General features: G+C 41.6%; 1 long non-coding RNA gene across 5 annotated transcripts in view; it reads right to left on the bottom strand.

The window, feature by feature from the left end:
- Positions 1–773: 773 nt before the first annotated feature.
- Positions 774–25,429, bottom strand: part of LOC125109946 (uncharacterized) — a 33,411-nt gene continuing 8,755 nt past the window's right edge. For 2 of the 5 annotated variants that reach the window (XR_007130385.1, XR_007130387.1), the window contains 2 exons: positions 20,511–20,600; positions 774–1,720 (listed from right to left, as the gene is read on the bottom strand). This is a non-coding gene — a long non-coding RNA (uncharacterized LOC125109946). Of the gene's footprint in view, positions 1,721–19,916; positions 20,601–25,429 lie in introns of those variants that run through there. The other 3 variants (XR_007130386.1, XR_007130384.1, XR_007130383.1) reach the window with 3 other exon arrangements.

Genomic DNA, 25,429 nt, shown 5'->3' with positions numbered 1-25,429 from the left:
AGCCCATGAAACCTTCAGATGACTACAGCCTCAGTTGACATCCTGACTGCAGCATCTCAGAGACCCAGTGGTAGGAAACAATCTGCTCCTGAATTTTTGACCCACAAAAACTGCTTCAGGTAATAAATGGGGTTTTGTTGTTGTTGTTGTTGTTACAAGTCACTGCAGTTAAAACAAAACAAAACAAAACAAAAAACAAGTCACTGCAGTTGGGGGTAATTTTTAATGCAGCAATAGATAACTAATATATCTCACTATAATTTTAAAAGATAAGAATTAGGGGTATTTCCTATATACAAATAACAAAACTGAGCTTCAAAAAGATTAGGTGGCTTGCCCAAATAAGTACCAGAACAGGTTTTTCCCTTGACAAATAATTTAAATTTTTTCACAATTTCCATGGAGAAACAATTAAAGAAAAACATCATAGCTCAGATAGCAAATCTCCTCAGCCCTCCTTGAACCTATTTTTATTTTATTTTTAAAAAGATTTTATTTATTTATTTTTTAAAGATTTTATTTATTTATTTGACAGACAGAGATCACAAGTAGGCAGAGAGGCAGGCAGAGAGAAAGGAAAGTAGGCCCCCTGCTGAGGAGAGATCCTGATGTGGGGCTCAATCCCAGGACCCTGGGATCATGACCTGAGCTGAAGGCAGAGGCTTTAACCCACTGAGCAACCCAGGCGCCCCTTAAAAGATTTTATTTATTTGAGAGAGAGAGAGAGAGAGAGAGCATGGGGTGGGAGAGAGGGCCAGAGGGAGAGGGAGAATCTCAAACAGACTCTGCACTGAGCACGGAGCCCTTACAGGCTTACAACCCTGAGACTATGACCAAGCCAAAAAGAAGAGTCAGATATTCAAACCGACTGAGCTACCCAGATCCCTAAACCTCTTTTATTCTTCCCCAGTGTTCCATCATCATTTCTCACAAACCCTCAGGCCTGACCAACTTCATATCCCGTCATTTGGCAGTGTTCACTAAGCAAAGCAAATGCTGGCTACATTAGAACTGAGTTTTGATTCTAGCTCTGTCTTTCCCCATTGCCCCTTTCCTAATCACTGCGTTCTAGAATCATTTTCTAGGAAGAGAATAAGCGAAGGGCATTATAGGCAGAGAAAACAATGAATGCAAAGAAGTGAGGGTTTGACAGAAAGCGGCTGCTTCTGAGGGAGCAGATGGACAGTGGTTCGATGTGGGTAGAGATAAGACTTCCTGGAAAAGGAGGTAGTGGGTGAGGCAGGAAAGGAGCTGGTAGTCAGTGTGGAGAAACCTATAGGCCAGGCCAACAATTTTGGATTTTTCTACAGGAAAAGACTTTAGGTGGGTGAAAGACATGCTTTTTCCCCTGAGTTTTCAAAAGACCCTTTGGTGGTTTGGCAGACGCTGTTGGTGCTCCTTGGCATGTACCACTTCCCTGCATGTTGGCCCACCTTCCATATCAGCAGGCTGTTATAAATACCCTGAGTTCTTGCTCCCTACATAGGATGACTCCAAGTCACATGCTCCACAGTGTTTCTGAAGGCTCCTCAGTAGGACTGAACTTCTGTTGCCCACAGTGATTACTTGCTTGAGAATGGGCACTTCATTGGCTGCTTTCCTTGCCTGGAATCTCTTCCCCACTCTCCAGCTGGGTTTTCCTGGTATTATCTCCCAAAATAGGTACTTGTGCTCAAATTCTTATCTCAGGATTTCCTTCTGAGCAAGAGGAAAAGGAGGACTACAAAATGAAACAGATGTATTAGGAGGTAATATAGCCCACATTTATTCAAATGCTCACGACAATGTTAATTTCTCCCAAATTACTCTATGAGCTAAATGCAATGTCCAACAAAATACTAACAGGATATTTTTAATGGAACTTAACTGATCTCTATGGTCATTAACAGCAAAGCTGGTTATGGAAGAGAAGAATGAGGAGAGGGACCTTGCCCTACCAACTAGTTGGATTTGTTATAAAGCTATTAGTAAAGATTTACTCTAAAGCTATCGTAATGGCACACGGAGGGGCTAACAGATCTAAACATATATTAGACCTCGCTGTGTAATAAACAGGGTATGACAAAGCATGGGGGAATTGGTGGACTATTCAATAAGCAGTTCTGAACAACTGACTACCATTTGCAAAGAATTAAATCTCGATGTGACATAATTACAAAATAAACTGCAGATAATTTAAATATGAAAAACTGAAACTTCAAATTATTAGAGAATATCTTTATAATTCAGGGAAAGGGAAGGATTTCTCAAAAAGACAAAAAATGGAAATCTACAGAAAAGACAGATATATTTGATCAAATCAAAACTTAAAACATATGTACAACACATGGTCACCATCCATGCTATAACATGGGTGTAACCTGAAAGGATTATGCTAAGTGAAAGATGCCAGTTGCAAAACATTGCACATTGTAAGATTCCATTATTTTAAAAGATTTATTTTTATTTTATTTTATTTTATTTATTTGAGAGAGAGAGAGAGAGAGAGAGAATGAGAGAGAAAGCATGAGCGGGGAGAGGGAGAAGCAGACTTTCTGCTGAGCAGGGAGTCCGATGCAGGGCCTGATCCCAGGATCCACCCCGACCCAAGGTGAAGGCAGATGCCCCATTGACTGAGCCACCTAGGCACCCCAAAATATTTATTTATTTATTTGAAAGAGAGAGAGAGAAAGAGCATAACTAGGGTGGGGAGGGGCAGAGAGAGAGAGACAAGCAGACTCCCTCTTGAGTGGGGAGCCCCATGCAGGGCTGGAGCCCAGAAACCCAAGATCATGACCTGAGCTGAAAGCAAGACTCAGACACTTAACTGACTAAGCCACCCAGGCACCTCTGTATGATTCCATTTTTATGAAAGTTTCAAAGTAAGCAAATCTATAGAGACAGAAGGGAGATTAGTAGTTGCCAGGGGCTGGGAGGAGAGGGAGAATGAACAGTGACTGCTAATAACTACAGGATTTCTTTTAGAGATGATGAACACCCTCTAAAATTAGACTGGTGATGGCTGCACCACTCTGTGACTCCAAAACCCAATGAACTGTACACTTTAAATGGGTGAATTCTATGGTAGGTGAATTATTTATCAATACAGCTTTTTTTTTTAAAAGGCAAGACACACACTGGGAGGAGATATTTACAATGAATATCACTGACACATTGTATCGAAGAATTCTGTAAAGCAATAAAAATGACAAACCACCCAATATAAAAATGCACAAAGAGGTGGCAATTCAAAGATGCAGAAACTCAATAAACATACATAAGTTTGCTCAACATCATTAGGAATGAGGGAAAAGAAAATTAAAATAATGAGATACTATCACACCCATTAATTTGGAAAATAATATTTTGGGGGGAGGGAGCACTATTTAAAAGCTTGACATTATTTTGTGTTGCCAGAATATGGAAAAGTGGAAACTCTTACACACTTTTGGTGGGAGTATAAAATGATATAACCACCTTGGACAGCAATTTAATAATATTTACTAAAGTAGAAGATGTTTGCATGTCTGTATAAGACAGCAACCCTACTTCTAAAGAAATTCTTTTTTTAGGTGTGGTGGTTTTGTTTTGTTTTGTTTTGTTTTTTTATCTCTACATCCAACGTGGGGCTTGAACCCACAACCCCAAGATCAAGAACCACGTGCTCTTCTGACTGAGCCAGCCAGGCACCCCTTAAAAAACTCATATGGGAACACATGAACTAAGTCCAAAGATGTTTATAGCACATTGTTTGTAATAGTAAAATTTGGGACAGGGGATTTAACATCCATCAATAGGGAATCAGATGTGAAATATGAATCAAATGTGGAATATTCATTCACTGTTATTCAATTAAATGAATATGAATAAGTCTCAGAAATACAGAGTTCAATGAGCTACAAAAGAATATTTGCAATATGACACCTGTATTAGAATTCTCCAGAGAAACCATACATATAAATGTATACTCATATATATGTATGTATATACATACATACACACACACATAAATGAACTATTATGAGGAATTGGTTCATGCAGTTAATGGAGGTTAAGAAGTCTCATGATCTGCTGTCTACAAGTTGGAGACCCAGGAAACCTGGTGGCATAGTTCCAGCCTGAGTCTGAGGCCTGAGAAGCAGGAGCGCTGATGGCTTAAAAATTCCAGTCTCAGAGCAGAAGACTGAGGTCCTAGCTCATTCAGCCAGGTAGAGTGAATTCTTCCTCCATCTTTTGTTCTGTTTGGGCTCTCAATGGATTGGATGATGCCCACCCACATTGGGGAGGGCAATTTTCTTCCCTCTGTCTACTGATTAAAATGTTAATCTGGTCTAGAAACATTCTCACGGACACACCTAAAATTATTATGTAACCAAGTATCTGGGCAACCTGTGACCCAGTCTTCTTGAGACATAAAATTATCACAATGCCACTGAGGTAAATTAAAATAAACATACATGTGAAATGATACCTTGTATATTGCAGCGAAAGTATAAAAACATGACAGTTGCGGGGTGCCTGGCTGGCTTATTTGGGAAAGCATGCGACTCTTGATCACCTGGCCGTGAGTTCAGGGCCTACCTTGGGTACTGAGTCTATTATAAACAAATAAGTCCTAATATTAAAACAAACAAACAAACAAACAAACATGATAGTTGCTGTTTCTGAGACAGGGGAAGGTAAACTTGGTGTATACGTCATCTATAGTGTTGTAGTTCTTTGAAAGAAGATTTGATTCCAATAGGACAAAATATCAGCATTTGTCCATTTAGGTGAGTGGTACCAGGTATTTATTATACAAACTTTTGTTTTCATCATACACTTCACTATGAAAATATAAACTCCCCCACAGAAAATGGACAAATGAGGGGCACCTGGGTGGCTCAGTGGGTTAAGTCTCTGCCTTCAGCTCAGGTCATGATCTCAGGGTCCTGGGATCGAGCCCGCATCAGGCTATTTGCTCAGCAGGGAGCCTGCTTTCCTCTCTCCCTTTCTCTGCCTGTCTCTCTGCCTACTTGTGATCTCTCTCTGTTAAATAAATAAAATCTTAAAAAAAAAAAAAGAAAATGGACAAATGATACAAACAGGAAATTTACAAAGGAAGAAGTACAAATGGCCAAAAAGAAAAAAAAAAAGATGAAAATATGTTCAGCCCAACCAGAAATCCAGGAAAGGAAAATTAAAACAACTATAAGATCGATTTTTGCTTATAAAATTAACTTATCCTAAAAAATTAATAGCCAGTATAGAGAAATGAACTTTCTGATACCTGCTGAATAGAGTACAAATGGGCACAGTCTTGCTGGAGGGGGCTTTGGCAAAATATATGTAACAGGTTTTCAAATCCATTTTTAATTTGGCTTGAATGTTAGACTGACTAGGGTTATACTATGTTGTGAATAAGTTTACCCTTTAACAGTTAACCCTGTAAAAGTTAAAACCACTAAAACAGTAGTTTAACATGGGTAGAAGATTGTATCTTCCTATATCTCATGGCAGAAACCAGGGCCCCTTCTAACTTATGGTTCTGCCGGCCTGCATTTCCCAGGTCACCTCACAGCGCATAATGGCTGTTCCTGTACCAGCCATCGAATATGCATTCGATCCAGCAGAGTTGGGGGAAGGACAAAGAGGAAGGAGCAAAGGGCGACACTGGCTTTCTCCTCAGGAAGCTTCTGAATGACAGTTTGACTTCATGTGGTGTCCAGAACCTCATTAAAGGGCCATACCTCGTTAGAAGGGAGTCTGAGAAATTTAATTTTTATTCTGGATCAGCAAGATTATCTTGTCCGTTTCTCTTTTCGGTAAAGGAAGGGGGAAAATGGAAAGAAGCAGCAGTATTTGCTCTGTGTATGCGAAGAAAACATTGTAATTTTATTTTCATATGGTCTCTCATGCACGCTCTGTTAGATGATGTTGACATCCGTGCCAGATCCCATAACCTAGCTAGCACACCAAATCCTAGTTGGAGTTAGTTTTGATCTTGGATCATAGCTGTATCCTTCTTCAGAAATTGCCTTTGGCGTGGAGTTGCCGCCTCACAAAGAAATGCCTGGGAGTTTATACCCGCCCCAGGGAAGAGGGAGACAACCAAGATTTACTGACACAGGGGTAAAAAAGCCTAGCTCTTGCCTCAAGGAGGATAACTCCATGATAGGATTCTCACTCCAGAGCTCTCCTGTGGAATTAGGCTGAAACCAGGCTCGAGCTGAGGTCCCACTCTTTACTCTCTCCCCGATACACATTTTTCATTCCTGATCTTCTTCCAACCCCACCCCCCCTTTTTTTTATCCTTGTCTTACCTCCTGACATGTTTCTCCTGAGAACACTTTCTCAGTAAATTAGGTACACAAGAATCCCCACCTTAAGCTCTGCTTTTAGGGGAACTTGACCCAAGACAAGTCTCATCTACTGGGTAATAGGAAAAAAATGAAGTTTGTCCTGTTGAGCAAACTTAATCTAATATAATTATTTGGACAGTTCTTTTAGGTTATGCCTAGTTCCTAGAATAGAATGGATTGTTATTCCCAGTCCTTTATTCCTTCCCTGACATACTTATTCATTCCTTCCCCGTGGACTTTGGACTTAGCTATGAGACTTATGTTGGTCAACCGATGTTAGTGGATATGAGAAAAGAGGCTTTAAAGATTTTATTTGAGAGAGAGTGGAGACAGAGAAAGTGCTAGCAGGGTAGGGGTATACAGAGAGGGAGAGAAGGTCAGGTACATTCTGTGCTAAGCGTGGGTCCTGAGGTGGGGCTCAGTCTCCAACTCTGAGATCATGACCTGAGCCAAAACCAAGAGTTGGACCCTTAATTGATGAGAATAGAGGCTTTATTTTATTTTTGTAAGACTGACTGATTGATTGGTTGATTGATTTGACAGAGAGACAGAACACAAGCACGGGGGAACAGGAGAGGGAGAAGCAGGCTTCCCACTGAGCAGGGAGCCCAAATTGGGGCTCTATCCCAGGACCGTGGGATCATGACCTCAGCTGAGGTCAGACTTAACTGAGCCACCCAGGTGCCCTCTTTATTTGAGAAAGAGAGCGAGCGAGCACACATGAGTGAGAGGCATAGAGGGAGGAGACAGAATCCTAAGCAGACTCTGAGCCAAGTGTGGAGTCCTGACGTGGGGCTTCATCCCATGACCCTGAGATCATGACCTGAGCAGAAACCAAGGGTCAGACACTTAAGCAATTGTGCCACTCAGGTGCCCTGAGAAAACAGGCTTTAAATGTGAGCATGGTTTGGCTTGGCCTTTTGCAATCGTGTCTTCTGTCATGAGAAGAGCATATCATAGTAACTGCTGGTCCCAGAACGAGGAGACTTGTGGAACGGACTTGAACTGTACCCATGGCCTGGAGCCAAGTCCAGATGATCCTAATTGAAGCCAGTAGAGCTGCAACTGAACCTCAAACCCACGAATCTAAGGTTGTTGTTAAGTCATTGTATTTTGAGATTGTTTATTGTAGAGCAGAAGCATGACTAAAATAATCTTTTTAGGGATGAATGTTCAGATTCTTAAATTTTTACATCCATCCTGTTCTCAAAGAAGATATTTGGATGACCAGGGGGAGGTGGACTTCTCTCCTACCTGCTGACATCCATAGCTGATAAAAACCCATTTTCTTTCTCAGTTTGAGCTGGGTCTGGTGACTTAGTGTCTTGTTGGCTTTTGCTTCCCCTTTGGACACTTCTGACTCCCTGTCCTACCTCCTCTGCCCCTCTCCTTAGTGATCTTCTAGCCAGCAGCTCTTGTTGCCCCATGCAGACCCTCGCTCCCCCAAACCCCACACCCCCAGCTCTTAGCTAGCATTTGCTAGCTAATTTATGGGAATTACAAGAGCCAGTAAAAACTGTATCCCTGCTTGGCCCCTCTGCCCATTGCTCTGAACCAGGTTCAAGCAGGTTCAAGCATCACTCTTCTACATGACTTTCTCCTAGAACCTCAGTGTGGAATGGAATGATTCCTCCTGCTTTGGGGGCCTCACTGAATTCTCAAACTGTCTCTTCCTCCAGACTGAAGTCTAGAATGAGAGACTAAGGCTCATGCATTCCACATCCTCTCTCTGTGGCCCCTCTCTCCTCTTCTTCTCCATAATACCTTCAGGCCAAGGGCTAGGTTTTGAAAGCATACTATGGAAGTAATGCTCCAATCTGGTAGTTCTTGATATGTCAAATGAAAGCTACGGGAATTTAGAAAATTATTTCCCTTTTGACAGTGCCTTCCTTTGAAGTCTATTGATTTGCAGCAAAACTCCCCTGAGTATGTCCAAAGACAAAAAAAAAAAAATCTTCTTTGCTTATTTCCTGCAATAAATCAAATCCTCACCACCACGCCAATCCGATGGAAAAATTGTGGTAGACATGGTCAATTTGCTGCCCAGATCCCCCTTCAAGGAAGGACTTGCTGCCCAGCTGCAGACAGCATGGTCAGCAGCCAGCCATAGCTCCTTCAGGGTCTGCCTCGGCCCTAGACAGCTGATCCTTCCAAGGTCATGCCCTTCCAAAGGCAGCCTACCTAGACTAGAAACTGGGTCCGATGGAGGGTACACAGGCCTGGCTTTTTTGGTTCAATGTGGGACACTCTGTAGGGAAAGGTCATCGAAAAGGTATGATCACCAGTTGGCCCATGAACTGGACCTTGGCAAGGCTCCTCCCTCCTTCCCTAGTCCTTGGAATAGGTTCCACTTGCCTTTCCGGCTCCCAGAGATTACTCCAAGGACATGGCCTTGAGATCGTGATGTGGTGTTGAGAATGCATGCGTGGTACATGTGACTGAACCCACTTAAGGCCTCAGTATAAACTTAGAAGATTTGGTGAGCAGGTGGGGGGATCGATTTGTCTTGCAGCTGCTCAAGACAAACCTTGTAAGTTCCCTTTGCTTATTAAAACTACCTCCTGTCAACTTGGAGTGGCCTGCCTCTTTCTGTGGTCTCTCTCTGCCCTCTGCATTTGGGGGACAGTTTCAGATTACAGCTGGGATGCTCCCAAGGTCATAAACCAACACACTCTACTGGGCAGTACTCATTCAGAAGCTCTCTACTGGACTGGCTGAGGCTTCATTAGGCACCACAAACTGCACCACAGTTTGACTTCTTCCTCTTCCCAGTCTGGCTTCTCTCTCCATTTTTTCTTTTTTCAAAGACTTTATTTATTTATTTGAGGGAGAGTGAGAGAGAACATGCACAGAGGGAGAAGCAGACTTCCCCACTGAGCAGGGAGCCTGATGGGGGACTCGATCCCAGGACCCTGAGGTCATGACCTTGAGCCAAAGGCAGATGCTTAATTGACTAAGCCACCTAGGGACCCTTCTGTTTCCTCCTTTCCTATAATAAATATCCTGCACCCCAAATTCCATCTCAGAATCTAATTCCAACCTATGATATGGACACTTTGGGCTGCACATAAAGATCCTGATACATACACGGGAGTATTCTTTAGTCTCAAAAAGGAAATTCTGACACCTGTTACAGCATGGATGGATGTTGAGGACCTTATGTCAAGTGAAATAAGCCAGCCACAAAAAAACAAATACTGTACGATTCTACTTATATGAGGGACCCCAAGCAGTCATAGAGAAAGAAGGTCAAGTGATGGTTGCTAGGGTCAGGGGAGAGAGGGATATGGTGAGATACTGTTTAATAAGTATAGAGTTTTAGTTGGGTAAGATAAGAAACATTGTTGAGATGGCTTTTGTGATGGTTGTACAACAATGTGAGTGTAGTTAAGGTCACTGGACTACACACTTATAACTGGTAAATTTTATGTTATGTATATTTTATCACAATAAAAAGCTGGCTTTAAAAAGTCAACTGTAAATCAAAGCACTACACACCAAAGGCAAGTTTATGAAATGTAAGGATGGCTAAATGTCAGGAAATCTTGGTGAGATGCTGAAAGTCTAAAGGACTTAGTCTAAAGTCTTTAGGACTGTCCTGTAAGAAAGTGCCTTCAAGGTGTATTTCAGCAGCTTTAGCACAGAATGACTTTGGCACTGAACACACTTAACAAAAACATAAGAAATGGGGCAGAGACCATGCTCACTCTTTTAATACGACAGAGGCCTGGATGGTGACATTTCCAGGCGGAAAACTGAGGATGCTGAGGGACTGTACCAGTCTTCCCTGGTCCCTTTCAGAATACAGGGGAGGCTGTGGTAGAAGGGAACTGAAAGTTTCAAAGTGTTGATTGTGTCCATTAAATAAGCCATCATGTTTAAAATCACTATGATAGCATAATGCACAGGGCCCTGATTTTCCTAAAAATAAATCGGTGTTTGGGGCAACTGGGTGTCTCAATAAGTTAAGCATCTGACTTTCGGTTTTGGCTCAGGTCATGATCTCAAGGTCATGGGAATGAGCCCCATGTCGGTCTCTGCGTTCAGCGCAGAGTCTGCTTGTCCCTCTTCCTCCCCCCGCCACTCTCCTATCCCCTCTTCCTCCCCATTTGCTCCCCTCCCCACTCATGGGCTCTCTCTCTCTCTCTCTCATAAATAAATAAAATCTTAAAATAATAGATCTGGGTTCACATTTGTGGTAGAACTATTAAGTGACCTGTGTCCATCTCCATCCATGACATCTGTCAGTCATGTTGGTAATGATGCTAAGTGTAAGCCACTGGTCAAGATGGTGACCACCAAATCTCTTCATGGTAAAGGTACTTTTTCCTCTTTGCAATTACTAAGTATTCTTTGGGTAATACTTTTATTTATTTTTTAAAGATTGTATTTATTGGGGCACCTGGGTGGCTCAGTTGTTAAGCGTCTGCCTTTGGCTCGGGTCATGATCCCAGGGTCCTGGGATCGAGCCCCACGTTGGGCTCCCTGCTCAGCAGGAAGCCTGCTTCTCCCTCTCTCTCTCCCCTGCTTGTGTTTCCTTTCTCACTCTCTCTCGCGCGCGCGCTCTCTCTCTCTCTCTCTCTGTCAAATAAATAAAATCTTTAAAAAAAAAAGATTGTATTTATTTATTTGATAGACAGAGATCACAAGTAGGCAGAGAAGCAGGCAGAGAGAGAGGAGGAAGCAGGCTCCCCGCTGAGCAGAGAGCCCGATGCAGGGCTCGATCCCAGGACCCTGGGATCATGACCTGAGACGAAAGCAGAGGCTTTAACCCACTGAGCCACCCAGGCGCCCCATAGATCTTTTGATTATCCTTTTTCTCAACCCCTTTCCTTGCAATGGTTTTATCTTCCATTGATGAGTCCTGTCTGAATGGGAATTCTATTACTAGAATGTATTTATAAAATGATCTTTGCATTTCTATCATTCCTTCTATATTGGTTAGTTGGCATTCTTCTATGAAGAACTTTCCTTTCTACATTTCCCCCCTAAAATGTTTTGTGTTAACATCAAGATAAATGAATAGATTTATTTTCATTCAATACATTATAACCCATCTGGTGCATTATTCATTTGAGGCTGGTGTTGCCCCAAGTCTGACATAAAATGTAGATTCCAAGGTACCTTCTCCATCTTCTGGGGGTGGAGTCTGGGATTGTGCATTTATAACTGGCTCCCCCTAGTGCTACTTGTGCCCACTCAAGTTTGAAAGGCTGAGGTAAATAAAGCCCTTCCAAAAGACCATCTGAGCAGTTTATTTTAACAGTGGCCTCAGACCCACAAGGCAATGCACTTAAAACTTGAAAAGGTTACTCTTCTGAGCCAAAAAAGGCCAAACTACCAGCAAACAAAAGTCTACCTTCCATGAATGGGTAGGAATGAGTAAGAAGTGGGTGGAGAGGTTAGGAGACAAGATACCTAATTCTTGCAATGTTACAGTAGTTTTTCTGAATAATAGGAACCATTGCTTCCATCCACAAAGGTGGGGAGCTCTTTGATATTTGAAACCAAATACTGATATAATCAGGAAAAGGCCTACATCATGCTGGCAAACAGAATATTTGAATACACACTGTTATTCCTACTGAGAACTCCCAACAAAATCCAGAAAAGATATGAAATAGGGAAAGTAATAAGTCTACAGAAGCATCGGGTAGCTGAAAAACCAAAAGGCCAGGTGTTTCAAGAAAGTCTTGGAAGACAGAACAGAAAGAAATGTGTGGTCAAAAAAAGGGGAATTGTGCTGAAGCTTTTTTGCCTGCTTCCTTTCCAAGCCTCACGAAAATAACAGTAAATTGGGGGGAAAAAAAAAGAAAGAAAGAAAAGAGCACAAACCCTACAAAGATAAAAAGAACAGGTACTGAGGCAGCAAGACCAGGCTAGTAGTGATGTCAATAATACATTAGATGTTCTTACCTGAAGTAGGGGAGAAAGAGAACTTGAGTCTCCACGTGGAAGAGAGGCAAAGTTATGATTGACTGCTTCCCAGTACTTTGAAAAACACCTTCACAAATCCTGTTTAATGGAAGTAGAACCTCCTGTCCTGGGGGGATGTAATTCATTACCACAATGTATCTAATGGATCCACAGCAAGAGGGAAGGGTCAGTTTTATGGTCCTATATAGTTACAATTTAACTTTAGAAACCAGTGGGTTCTGTGGTGTTATAGGCTGTTGCATGGGTAAACACTGAATTTTAATGCCCTGTTGAAAGTTAACTAGCCTTGAATCATACCTAGCAAATTGTCTTTGGAATTCCTTTCATTAACCTTATGTTTGTTTGTATACACACACACACACACACACACACACACACACACACACACTTCTTTTTTCAAGCATTGGCAAACCACTTTAAAAAAAAAATTTTTTTTTAACCTGCTGGTTCCTTCCTTAAGGAGTTAAATAAAATTTTGATATATGTTCACAATCTCTTGGTTTCAGAACTCTGCTGTTTCAACATTGCTTTCAGTTTTCTCTGTTGTGCCAGGTAGATGGAAGGGAACCAACAAGAGGAAAACCAATTTGTACTTCAGTACCCCCAGAAAGGCTCAGAGACTAGAAATACCACATAGCTCTGATGTCACAAGTGAGGGCTTGAGCTGGAACAGGAAGACACAGCTGAAAATCTTGGTCTTTCTCTATCAGGACAGAAAACTAGAATTTGCCATTTGGAAAGGTTAGACCTCAAAGCTCTCACACTTTAGGGAGATCAGGTACAGAAGAAAATGAAGCTGTTGGAGTGGACACTGGGAATGGAGTATAGTCTGCATTATGAATGGAGAGCCTGGCATTATCCCCCACTCTGAGCCAGATAGATTCCACCACTCTCCATTCTTTCCCTTCCACTCACATAAAAGCTCCCTGTCAGCAGGCAGAAGATAAGAAGTGCCTTGGCTAGAGAAACTGACCAGTCCAGAGAAAAATACTTTCAGAAATTGGTATTTTGCGGGGATTCTTCCAATGAAACTTCTAGGTCTCCCCTCGTCTATGAAGCCACAATCAATAAACACCTACAAACGCAAGGCTCTAGTTCTTGTGCATATGAACAGAGGGCCATAGGTCACCTAACATGGAAAGCTGTTAACGTGGAAATCAGAGACTTGAACAAACAGAAAAAAAAAAAATGGAACTTGAGGAAACAGAGAAAATGACAAGGAGCAGGAAAGAATTTGTAACAATCTACTATAATTAATATTCCCAGAGAGATTAGAGAAGATCTTATATCCATGAAACAAGATTAGGATGCTATATATAAAAAAAGGAATATTTAACGAGCATAAAAAAAGATTTTAGACATTAAAAGCTTATAGCAGAAACTTTTTTAAAGACTGAAAGTTTAAAAGATGACTTTGAAAAAAATCTCCCTTGGAGGTACCAAAAAGAAAAAAAAGAAACAAAGAGATTAAACAGAAGAAAAATAATATGATGATTAGAAGAATAGTTCAGGAAGTCCAATTCTTCTCTTCCCTTTGGATCCAAGTCCAGATAGGAAAATTGATCACAAGCAATGTAGTTCAATAGAAGAACATTAATTTAGGGTGTGTGGGTGGCTCAGTTGGTTAAGCAACTACCTTTGGCTCTGGTCATGATTCTGGAGTCCCAGGATCAAGCCCTATATGGGGCTCCCTGCTCAGTAGGGAGTCTGCTTCTCCCTCTGACCCTCCCCGCTCTCATGCTCGCTCTCTCTCTCAAATAAATAAATAAAAACTTTTTAAAAAAAGAACATTAATTTAGAGAAATCAACACAATAGTGGCAAAAGAGTCACAAGACCCAAATGAGATGCCCGGAGATGAGCTGCAGCACAAAGCTGCCATCATCCCCAGGACTGGAAGAGAGAGGTATGAAGTGATGTTACTAGAGGTGATGTTATTCCAGTAGCTGGAGTCTACCAGCAGGAAATGAAATCGTGGCAGAGGTAACCCAGCAGGAGATTCAACCCTTGCTAGAGACACCATCCAAAGCAGATAGAAACAGGGAGAAATACCCTGGTTTCCATCCTTCCTACCTTCCAGTTTCCTGCCAAACCCTCCCATAGCTCAAAGGATGTAAGCATAGGAGGAGCAGGCAGGAAAGGGGTATGTGAGTCAATAAACACTTGCCCAGCACACCCTTGAAACAGCAGCTAAATTCAGACTGAGGAAGAAAGACAGAGACAGTGAGATAGGGATAGAGACAGAGAGACAGACAAAAACAGAAAGGCAGAAACAGAGAGATAGAGACAGAGACAGGAGAAGGACAGACACACAGAAAGACATACAGAGACAAGATACAGAGAGAGAGATGAGATGAGAAAATCTGGGAGAGAAAATTGCCAAGAGGATAATCCAATTTCCCAGAATCAAAGGTCACAAAGTTCTAATGGGAAAGGTCTCACCAGGAACTAGGCACAACGAATAACTTTTAAAGTATAAATAGAGACAATTAACATGAACTCATGTTTTATACACACACACACACACACACACACACACACACATATATTATACACACACACAAATTAGACGCATACACAGATAGATAGATATAGAGATAAATTTAGAAACAAATGTGTATCTACCCAAGTCAGTTATTCATATATATATATTTCCCCACTGTCTGCTGAGAGATCCTGGGAGCAGTGACACCCCAGGAGAAACAAGAACCCTCAGTGTCCAGATCTTGGCTTCTTTCTTTTCTTTTCTTTTCTTTTTTTAAAGATTATTTGTCAGACAGAGCACATGAGCAGGCAGAGCAGCAGGCAAAGGGAGAAGGAGGCTTCCTGCTGAGTAAGGAGCCCAATATGGGGTTCGCTCCCACTACTCTGGGATGGTGACCTAAGCTGAAGGCAGAGGCTTAATGGTTGAGCCACCCAGGTGTCCCAGAGATCTTGGTTTCTAATACCATTCACCGGTAACAATCTGGGCTCTTTGGAGAAATGACTAAATTTAAGGCTCAGAAATGACTAAATTTAAGGCTCAAGATGTGCCCAGTGCATTTTGTGGTATTAGAAATTAAGGAACTATTCAAAAACTATAAAAACAACAATAAAGGATGGGACATGTCAAAGGGATGGCAGAGCCAACTTGGAGGAGTTCCCAATGGCCAAAGCTGGAAAAAAACTGGGAAACAAAATAAATAAAGTGGTACTGAATTATAACTTAAAGTATAAAATAAATATACATGACTCCATACTTATATAAATAAGATGGCTTAATAAATAAACAAATGGGAAAGAAGGGACAAATCTTCATAGAAGAATTTCAAATAATATAAGTAGACATGCTCCCTCTTTTGCAGAAGGTAGAGTTTAATTCCTTTCCATGTTCCCCTCGACTTTGTGACTTGCTTCCAAATAACAGAATATGGAAAGGAGAAAAACAGTAACTTTACAATAGAGAAACCTTATAAATAATACCTTGATCAAATGATCGAGGTTAACATCATCAATAATAGGTTGTGCTGATGTCATGTGATCAGGAGGACACTTCCCCTCAGTGCTATTCTTTCCCCAAATAGAAAATATCAGGCAAACCCAAATTGAGGGGCAATTCTATAAAATACCTAGCTAGTACTCTCCATAAAGATAAGGGTCATGAAAACAAAGAAACCCTGAGAAAAGCTGAATACGAAAGGCTAGGTCATACATACCATGCAAATGCTATGCAAAAGAAAGCTAGTATAGTTGTATTCATATCAGACAAAACAGACTTTAAGGCAAACAGCATTCTAGAGACTTTTTATAATGGTCAAATGTTAAATTTGCTGGGAAAATATAATTCTAAATTTCTAGGTACCTAATGTGGTCCTCAATATGACAAGCTAAATAGGTAGAACTAGAAGGAAAAATAGAAATGTCCACAATCATAATGAGCCATTTTTAAAAAAAAAGATTTTATTTATTTACTTGTGAGAGAGACAGGGAGAGACAACATGAGAGAGGAGAAGGTCAGAGGGAGAAGCAGACTCCCTGTGGAGCTGGGAGCCCAATGCTGTACTCCAGGATCATGACCCGATGGGTTCCAATTCTGGTACTCCAGGATCATGACCTGAGCCAAAGGCAGTCACTTAACCAACTGAGCCACCCGGGGACCCCCGCAATGTGGGGTTTGAACCCACAACCCTGAGATCAAGAGTCATGTGCTCTACTGACTAAGTCAGCCAGGTACCCCACAGATTTTTTTTTTAAAGATTTTATTTATTTATTTGACAGACAGAGATCACAAGTAGGCAGAGAGGCAGGCAGAGAGAGACGGGGAAGCAGGCTTCCTGCTGAGAAGAGAGCTCGATGCAGGACTGGATCCAAGGACCCTGGGATCATGACCTGAGCCGAAGGCAGAGGTTTTAATCCACTGAGTCAGCCAGATGCCCACCCCACAGATTTTAAAAGTAAAAAATATGAGAGAATTAAAACATACACATACATGTAAATATATATAAAAACATCATTTGGGGAGAAAAAGGTTTTCATAAACAAGACACAAGAGCCAGAGTTGATAGCTACTGTAGGTTTATCAAGTTTGCCTTTTCCTTCATTCTCCCATGACAAAACTCTTCTAATTCATGTAGAGCACATTCTGAATAGTTTGACATGACTTATACAGTCATCAGATACAGGAATCGATATATAATATATATTGGTCAGAGTGCCCATAACAGGTTAACAGGCTCTCCTGAGATTCCTTTGCCTAAACCATCATACAGTCTTTCTCTCTTCCTTTGGAACCATCCAGTGTAAGAATATGGGCTATGTTTCCAACAAGGCAAAGGGAGCTTCAAAAGGAAAGAAGCCCAGAGAACTCATAGATGAAGAGAGAAATTATCCTAATGACATTGTTGGAATTATGATTCTAGTTGTGGCTCCGGACCAAATAATATAGAATTTCCAATTTTGTTAGCCAATAAACTGTCCTCGTATTTGAACTAAACTGATTGGGTTTCCTATACTTTCAACCAAAAGAATCATGTCTAATACTCCAAAAATGATAAAGGTTAAGCTTGTTGATCTAGACCCCATAAAATTATAATCTTCTAGCTAATGAGAAATATCATAAACAAAGTAAAGACAAGTAGTGGATTGGAATAAATAATGTACAGTAAATAATGGAGAAAAGGCCAATGTCTAAAATATATAAAGAGTGACTCTAACTCAATAAAAAAAATAAAATGACTCAAAGGAAAATTGAGAAAAAAGGTATGGTGTTAGTCAAAACTCTTTCCTTGGGACGCCTGGGTGGTTCAGTGGGTTAAGCCGCTGCCTTCGGCTCAGGTCATGATCCCAGGGTCTCGCGCTTCGCGCTTCGGGCTCCTTGCTCGGCAGGGAACCTGCTTCTCTTGCTGCCTCTGCCTGCCTCCCTGCCTGCTTGTGTGTACTTGCTTGCTCTCTCGCTCTCTCTCTCTCTGGCAAATAAATAAAATCTTTTTAAAAAAAAAAACCTCTTTCCTTTGAAAGTAATAAAGCTTAACTCTTACTCCTTTAAGCAAAGGGAATTTATTGACTCAAATAACTGAGAACCCAAAGGAACAATATGCTTCAGGAATGGCAGGATCCCAGTGCTTAGATATGCCCACAACAACTCCTTGTTCTTGATCCCTCTCTTAGTTCTTTCTTTTTGAAAGAACTGTCATGCAGGGTCTCTGCATATGGCAGCAATATGTTTTCTTGTAGCTGTAGGCTTACCATCATTGAATCTGTCATAACTGCTTTGGTTTTAAGGGTTCTAAAAACCAAACCAAACTGGTTTAAACAAATAGAGAAATTAGCCTGTAAAACCAAAGATGTATAATCTAAGGTCAGACTGTCCTTGAGTGGAGCTTGAACCAAGAGTTCCAACATTGTCTATGTAGTACTCATTTCGCCTTCCACAACATCCTTCCTTCTGCTGTGCTGGTTTAAAACTCAGGTTCTTCATGATGGCCTCTAGTAGCCCTAGGTTCCCTTCATCCTTGAAGCTGTAACGGGGTGGGGGGGTAGTTTTTCTCTCTCTCACCCATATTTCAGTGGCTATGACTGGGTGATAGGACCATTCCAAATAATCTTTGTGGCCATTGAATATGATTGGTTACAGTGGGTCCTATGCCCACCTATGGACCCAAATAGAAGTCGCCTTCACCCAAAGTAGAAGAACTGAGAATAAGAGAAAGAAGTAGTTCCTTCTCCCTTCCTCCAAAATCAATGTATTATTACCAGAAGTAGAGTGAAGTACATTTCAGGGAGTGAACATGTAGTAGTACAGTGTTCTTACATACAACTCATAAACTTAGAGAAAGACAGATCTGCTTTCTGAGATGCTCCCAAAGGCCCTAGCTATGCTGGAGACATGTGCCTTCCTTTGGGCCAATTCATCACTGTGTCCCACTGAATGGGTCCTAGCTGGGCATCCAAGAAGCAGAGCCTGAGACTTGTACCTGAGCAATTGAGGAGTGCTCTCAGGAAAATCCTATAAGGGAGCAAAAGAAGCAAGATAGGGTCAGGAAAGAAACTGTGCAAAGGAGATTCAGCTGATCTCTTGGGGGAGTTCTGATGCATAAATTGCACTGCAGAATTGTCTACCCCACCTTCCCATGAGGCAGAGGAGTGGTCTTCTGTATTTCCTTTTAGATGTGGAACACCCCCTGGTGGGAGGGGATAATATCCCAGTCAAATCGGCTCCCACCTCCTGAGGGCAATTCTCTGAAGAAAAATGCAGCAGCAAGCCTCTAGTGGCAGCACTCACCTGAACTGCAGGATGGGTGCACTGGCCAGTAAAGGGGAATCTGACTGGGGCACCTACAGTGTCTACTGCAATGACTACAATGACCGGGTCTTCGGGGGTCATTCATATGCCTTGTGACAGGGGAGAGAGACTTTTGGGGGAGAGTCCCCCCAGAATCATATGGAATGGGAAAAGGGTGATTCTGAAAAGCAGAACCAGATACTGTCGGCATTTTACTTCTTTAACTGGCCAGCGCTCACACACATGTGCCTACAGTTTAGTGAATGTCCCCGTTTAAGGTAATGAAGCTGACAGATAAGTGACCAGAGGCCCTCTGAGTTCTTGCAGCAGATGCTGTCCCTGCCTTGCCCATATCCTCCTGTTCTTACCACTCTCATGCATACTGGCCTGGTTTCCGGAGGCCAGCACGCACGCTTCTCTGTATAATGGCTTTCTGAGAATCATCCCTCCTTTGTCACTTACACAAGAAGGCCGGAAGTACAGAGGAATCAATGTATCTTCTTCCCTGGGAGCTCCTCTCAACCGATGACTGATGGGGCTTGATGTACGGACACCCTAGCTCCCTTACTCCTTGTAGTGGACTAACACTTCTGTGCATGTTCTACACTGGTTCCCAGTTTCCCATGGGATTAAGCCCCAATTGTACACAATGGTAACTGGCTTGATAATGTCCACTATATTGGTTGCATAAGTTTCTCTCACTTTCTCACTCTTCTACCAGTGTTTTTTTTTTTTTAAAGATTTTATTTATTTATTTGAGAGAGAGTGAGCTAGAGCACAGAAGCAGGGGCATAGACAGAGGGAGGAGACTCCCCGCTGAGCAAGAGGCCTGATGCTGGAATCGATTCCAGGACGCAAAGATCATGACGTGAGCCAAAGGCAGACACTGAACTGACTGAGCCACCCAGGTGCCCCCCTACTAGTATTTTTTTTTAAATCTCCCAAATAAACCATTTGCAGTCAAGTCTTTGTCTCAGGATAGGCTTCTGGGGGCACAGAAATTAAAACATCTCCTCCCCAAACAGAAATAGCTTGAGTCATGCCCTGTCTGCTGCAACAAGATGTGTGTGTTTGGGGGGAAGGGTCCACATGTGACTCCCCATAGTCCAGCAACATACAAATAACACTCACAAACAAATTGCTGGAAGAGGGATGAAAGAAGCTCACTAAATAAAAACTCACATTTGGAACAGGAGAGAGAGAGAACAGAAGTAACCACCAGTTCACAGTGCAGCCTACCCCTCCCCAAGGCAGGACTCTTGGCTTTGTCAGCAGACAACATCCTTGTTCAGTCCATCTCACTGTCTCCGGGCTATTCTCTGTGCTCATCTCTCTTGTTCATTGTCCTCCATGGCCATTTCTAAGGGCTTCTGGCATGGATTCTTCTTCTGAATTCTGTACAACATGAGCAGCTCATTTCCTGTCCATGTGAAATCTGAAGCCTGAGGATGCTGTAAGGTCACATCAGCCATACTAGTCTGATTATAAGACTCACCTGGAATGCTTATTAAATACATAAATCCCCAGAACTGCTTTTTACCTTTCTGAAGGAGAAGATCCTGGAAAGTTTTCTTGTCTGGATTTCCTAGAGAACAGAGCAAGAGGCAAAGGTTTCATGGTAGGGTCTTAATGGGAGGTGCTATCCCAAAGCAAAAGTTAGAGACAAGGGGGAAGGAAGGAAAACAACTGAAAGGTGGTCTATTTTTTTTTTAAAGATTTTATTTATTTATTTGACAGACAGAGATCACAAGTAGGCAGAGAGGCAGGCAGAGAGAGAGAGAGAGAAGATGAAGCAGGCTCCCTGCAGAGCAGACAGCCCGATGTGGGGCTTGATCCCAGGACCCTGGGATCATGACCTGGGCCGAAGGCAGAGGCTTAACCCACTGAGCCACCGAGGCGCCCCAAGGTGGTCTATTTTTGAGCTCACTGTAGTTGCTTAGTTACACAGGAGTCTTCTTAAAAAGTTATGCAAATGCACCATATTTTGAAATGGTCCACTGTGCGGTGAAAGATAAAGATTATTTGCTGGTTCCTTCCTCTTACCTTGCACTGGCCGAAGTTCACCTGTGAGGTGTTAACTCCCTCACAGCCTGGGATTTTTTCCCACTCTCCCCGAAGGGGAAGCCAAGTTCCTTGACGGACAGGTTCATGAAATCATGGTTGGTGGGAGAATAGCAACTTCCTCAAGTAAGGAAATGCAGGCAGAGAACAATTAATTCAAAGGATTTGGAGGTTAAGGGATGATAGTCAAGATATTTAACAATTAATACATGCACACAGTTGAATGAGAAATTATTATAGGACAAAGAAAATGAATACTTGTATCGATGACATTAAAAACCAAGATTCTCAGACCAGGAGAAAGGAAATATGAACATAAACTCCAAGAAGTTAAGTACAACTCTGTAGTCCTTTTGTTCTTTAATTTTAATTTTTAAAGATTTTATTTATTTGAGAGAGAGAGAGAATGAGAGAGAGAGAAAGAACAAGCATGGCAGAGAGAGGGTCAGAGGGAGAAGCAGACTCCCTGAAGAGCAGGGAGCCTGATGTGGGACTCAATCCGGGGACTCCAGGATCATGAACTGAGCCGAAGTTAGTCGCTTAAGTAACTGAGCCACCCAGATGCCCCTACTCCATAGTCCTTTAAAAAATTATTTAATTGATCTCTACCCCACAATGTGAAGTTTGAATTCATGACCCCAAGATCAAGAGTTGCATGCTCTTCTTACTGAGCCAGCCAGGTGCTCCACAACTCTGTAGTCTCAAATTTAAATTTGGGTATGAACCTTCAGTATGAACCTAAGTTATATTTTCTTTTAAAAACAAAAAAGATTATTTTCTACCTCCATATACTTAAGATTTTATTTATTTATTTGAGAGAGAATGAGAGAGAGAGATCCTTAGCAGGGGTAAGGGTAGAGGGAGAAGCAGACTCCCCACTGAGTAGGGAACCCAGTGTGGGACTTGACCCCAGGACTCTGGGACCATGACCTGAGCCAAAGGCAGATGCTTAACTGACTGAGCCACCCAGGCACCCTTGCTCTGTATACTTAAAAAAAAAACCCAAACCACCAAGTCACTGGGAAGGAGTACCCATAGCATCCAGATTGTGGTCTCTAAATAGTATTTTTCTCTAAAAGGAACCAAGGATACTTGAAGAAATGTCTGAGTTCTTATCTGGAGCAGAAAATGTACAAGAAGAGCCTGAAACATCTTGTATTTGAAATAAAAAAAATGAAACAGACAAACCTACAGAATATTACTGTAGGAAACAACTTTTAGCACATAGGAAAAGTTGAACATCAAAAAGAACAGTACTTCCAGTGAACTGAAAGACATCAAATATGTTGTTTGTGAGTTCATGATGATATTCAAAACAATAAAAACTACAAAATGCTTTGGTCAAGTTTGGAGGATGCCAGGCAATCATTTCATTATCCTGAATACTGCTACATAAAGGCAATAAGCACTTGTGCTTTTATTCCATGAACTATATCTCAGAGCAACTAAAGAGTCGAAAAGGGAATGTTATTCTTTATAGAACAATTACAGCTGATAAACATATAAAGGATGAGAGATTAAAATGAAATACTAGAAAAAAATAAAATGAAATACTAGAAATAATAAATATTAGAATTAAAATGAAATAACGGTTCCAGGCTAGCTCTCTCAAATACAATATCCTGTGATAAAGGAAAAATTCTGTATTTGCATTGTTCAGTGGAGTAGGCATTGTAGCTGTTGAGCACTTAAAATGTGGCTAGTGTGACTAAGGAATTAGATTTCTAATTTTGTTCAATTTTCATTGCATTTAAATAGCTGCATGTGGCTAGTTGCTATTGTATTGAACAGTACAGTTCTAGGGCATGATTATCTTTGGCTGCTGAAATCACTGGGTGAAAGACTGGTGGGGAATTTACAATGCATAGATTAGAATTACTACCCCGGAATTTACTGATCCATCCTAAAAATCACAAAAAGAGACAAACAGACATCATGTCATCTGAGGTGATACAACGGGAAATATGCAACACACCCCCCATGAAATATTCTTGCCAAAAATATCAAACCTAAATCTGATTCAGCTTCTAGATCTAACTACCAGTTTTGGAAATACACGGAATAGGAGCACATGATATACACCATAGCAAAAAAGATCAGCAAAACCTAGAATGTGGTAAACTCCTCAAGACAAACACTATGATTTTTTAATGATAATCAAATAATTGTAGGGGTACCTGAGTGGCTCAGTCTGTTAAGCATTTGCCTTAGACTCAGGTCATGATCTTAGGATCCTGGGATGGAGGCCCACATTGGGCTCAGTGCTCAGTGGGGAGCCTACTTTTCTCTCTGCCCCCCGCCCAACTGCTCATGCTCTCTCTCTTTCCTATAAAATAAATAAAATCTTTAAAAAAACAATTTTAAGGGAAAAAAAGTGGGAGGGGATGAAACCTATGGATCAGAGAGACTTTGTTTAGAATCAACTGTGTCTTCTCCTGGGGCCCCCAGAAAGCAGAATCTGTAGTAAAGCTATGTGCAAATACTTTATTGAAGAGACAGGAATGAGGGACAATAAGTGAAACAGAGGAGCACCAGAAGGCATGATCAAGTTGGCCACCATGAAGAGTGATTCCTTAATCCCACAACTTTGTGAGAAGTTACATATGCTGTGTCTTCAGAGTGTTGATCTGCGCATGAAAGGGAAAGAGGTTGTCCATTGGTTCTCATCCTGGTTGGTTAAAGTTTGCTTCAGAGAGGTTTTTTTTTTTTTTTTTTTTTTTTTTTTTTTTAAGATTTTGTTCATTTATTTGACAGAGAGAGAGATCACAAGCAGGCAGAGAGGCAGGCAGAGACGGGGCGGGGGGGGGGGGGGGGGGGGGGGGGCAGCAGGCTCCCTGCTGAGCCAACCCCAGGACCCTGCGATCATGACCTAAGCAGAAGGCAGAGGCTTAACCTACTGAGTCACCGAGGTGCCCCTGCTTCAGAAAGTTTTAAGTCCCTGGCACTTTTGGGTTGTACATGCCAAGCAGATTTCTAGAGTGTTCCACACTGCAGCATTAAACAGAAGCCCTGAAGAAGGGCCAGGCTATACCTGCGTGCAGCTGGTTGGAGCCTGTGCAGGACTGATCTGGGCAGCAATGGCTGGATTAAGTGACGTGAGCCCAAGAGGATCTGGAGTTATGCACAGAGATGTTTGATATTAACTATTTAAAAAAGAGAGAGAGGGCAAGCAGGAGAGGGAATGAATTGGGGGAACTTGAATGCTATTGAATTTTGACTGGATATATCTGGTGACATTAAGGAATTATTGTTACGTTGTTAACTTTTTGTGTGCCTATGGTACAGTGCTTATGACGTTTCTTCAAGGCTTATCTTTTAGAAATCAATACTAGAGTATTTACACATGAAACAATACGATGTCTGGAATTTTCTTCAAAATAATGCAGTTTGTAAGGGACAGTGGATGGAGGCACAGCTGAAAAAGACCGGCTGTGAGTTACGTGCTGGTTTTAAAAACATCCGCTAACGCTAATATTCCTCCCTTCCAAAAGCAGAATCTAATTTCTCTCAACTTGAATGTGGATGGGACTTAGTGACTTAATGAATACAATGTGGTGGAGGTGATCTTGTGCGTCTTCCAAGACTGTTATAAAAGTCACTGCAACTTCCGCCTTCCTCTCTTTTGGCTCACTTGCTCTGGGGGAAGCCAGCTACCATGCTGTGAGGATGCATTAGCTGCTCTGCAAAAAGGGCCAAGTGGCAAGAAACAGATGCTTCCTGGCAACACCTTCCCAGCCAGAGGTGAGGATCACCTTGGAACAGATCCTTTAGCTCTAGCTAAGGCTGAAGATGTCTGCAGGCCAGGCCAACAACATGACTGCAACCTCATAACAGATCCTTAGCCAGAACAACTCTAAAGGCCTAAAATCCTGACCCTCAGAAACTGTGCAACATCATCAATGTTTATTACTGTTTCAATTTGCTAAGTTTTGGGGGTAATTTGTTATACAGCAGTAGTCAAATGAAATAAGTTAATAATTGTTGAAGCTGGGTGTTGAGCTCATTGTACTCTTCTTATTTTGGTGTATGTTTGAGATTTTCCATGATAAAAATTAAATACTGAATTCCTGTATTATATTTTCATATAAATCCTTTCCAAGTGGATCAAAGACTATCTGTAAGAAAGCAAAAATTCCTAGTAAATTATAATCTTCGTTATCTCAAGGTAGGGAAGGATTTCTTAGGCCAGGCATGAAAAGCATAGACTATCAAGAAAACACTGATAAATTCATACATTGAAGATAAGAACTACTTATTGGATGATACTATAAAGAAAGTGAAAAGATAAGCCACAATCTGGAAAGTGATATTTGTTACATATACAATGGAAAAGATCTGGTTATATATGTGACT

This window comes from Lutra lutra, chromosome 9, assembly GCF_902655055.1.
Source record: "Lutra lutra chromosome 9, mLutLut1.2, whole genome shotgun sequence".
In the NCBI taxonomy this organism is placed as follows: domain Eukaryota; kingdom Metazoa; phylum Chordata; class Mammalia; order Carnivora; family Mustelidae; genus Lutra; species Lutra lutra.
Note: the sequence above shows the minus strand (reverse complement) of the source record. Positions and strands in the feature narration are given on the sequence as shown.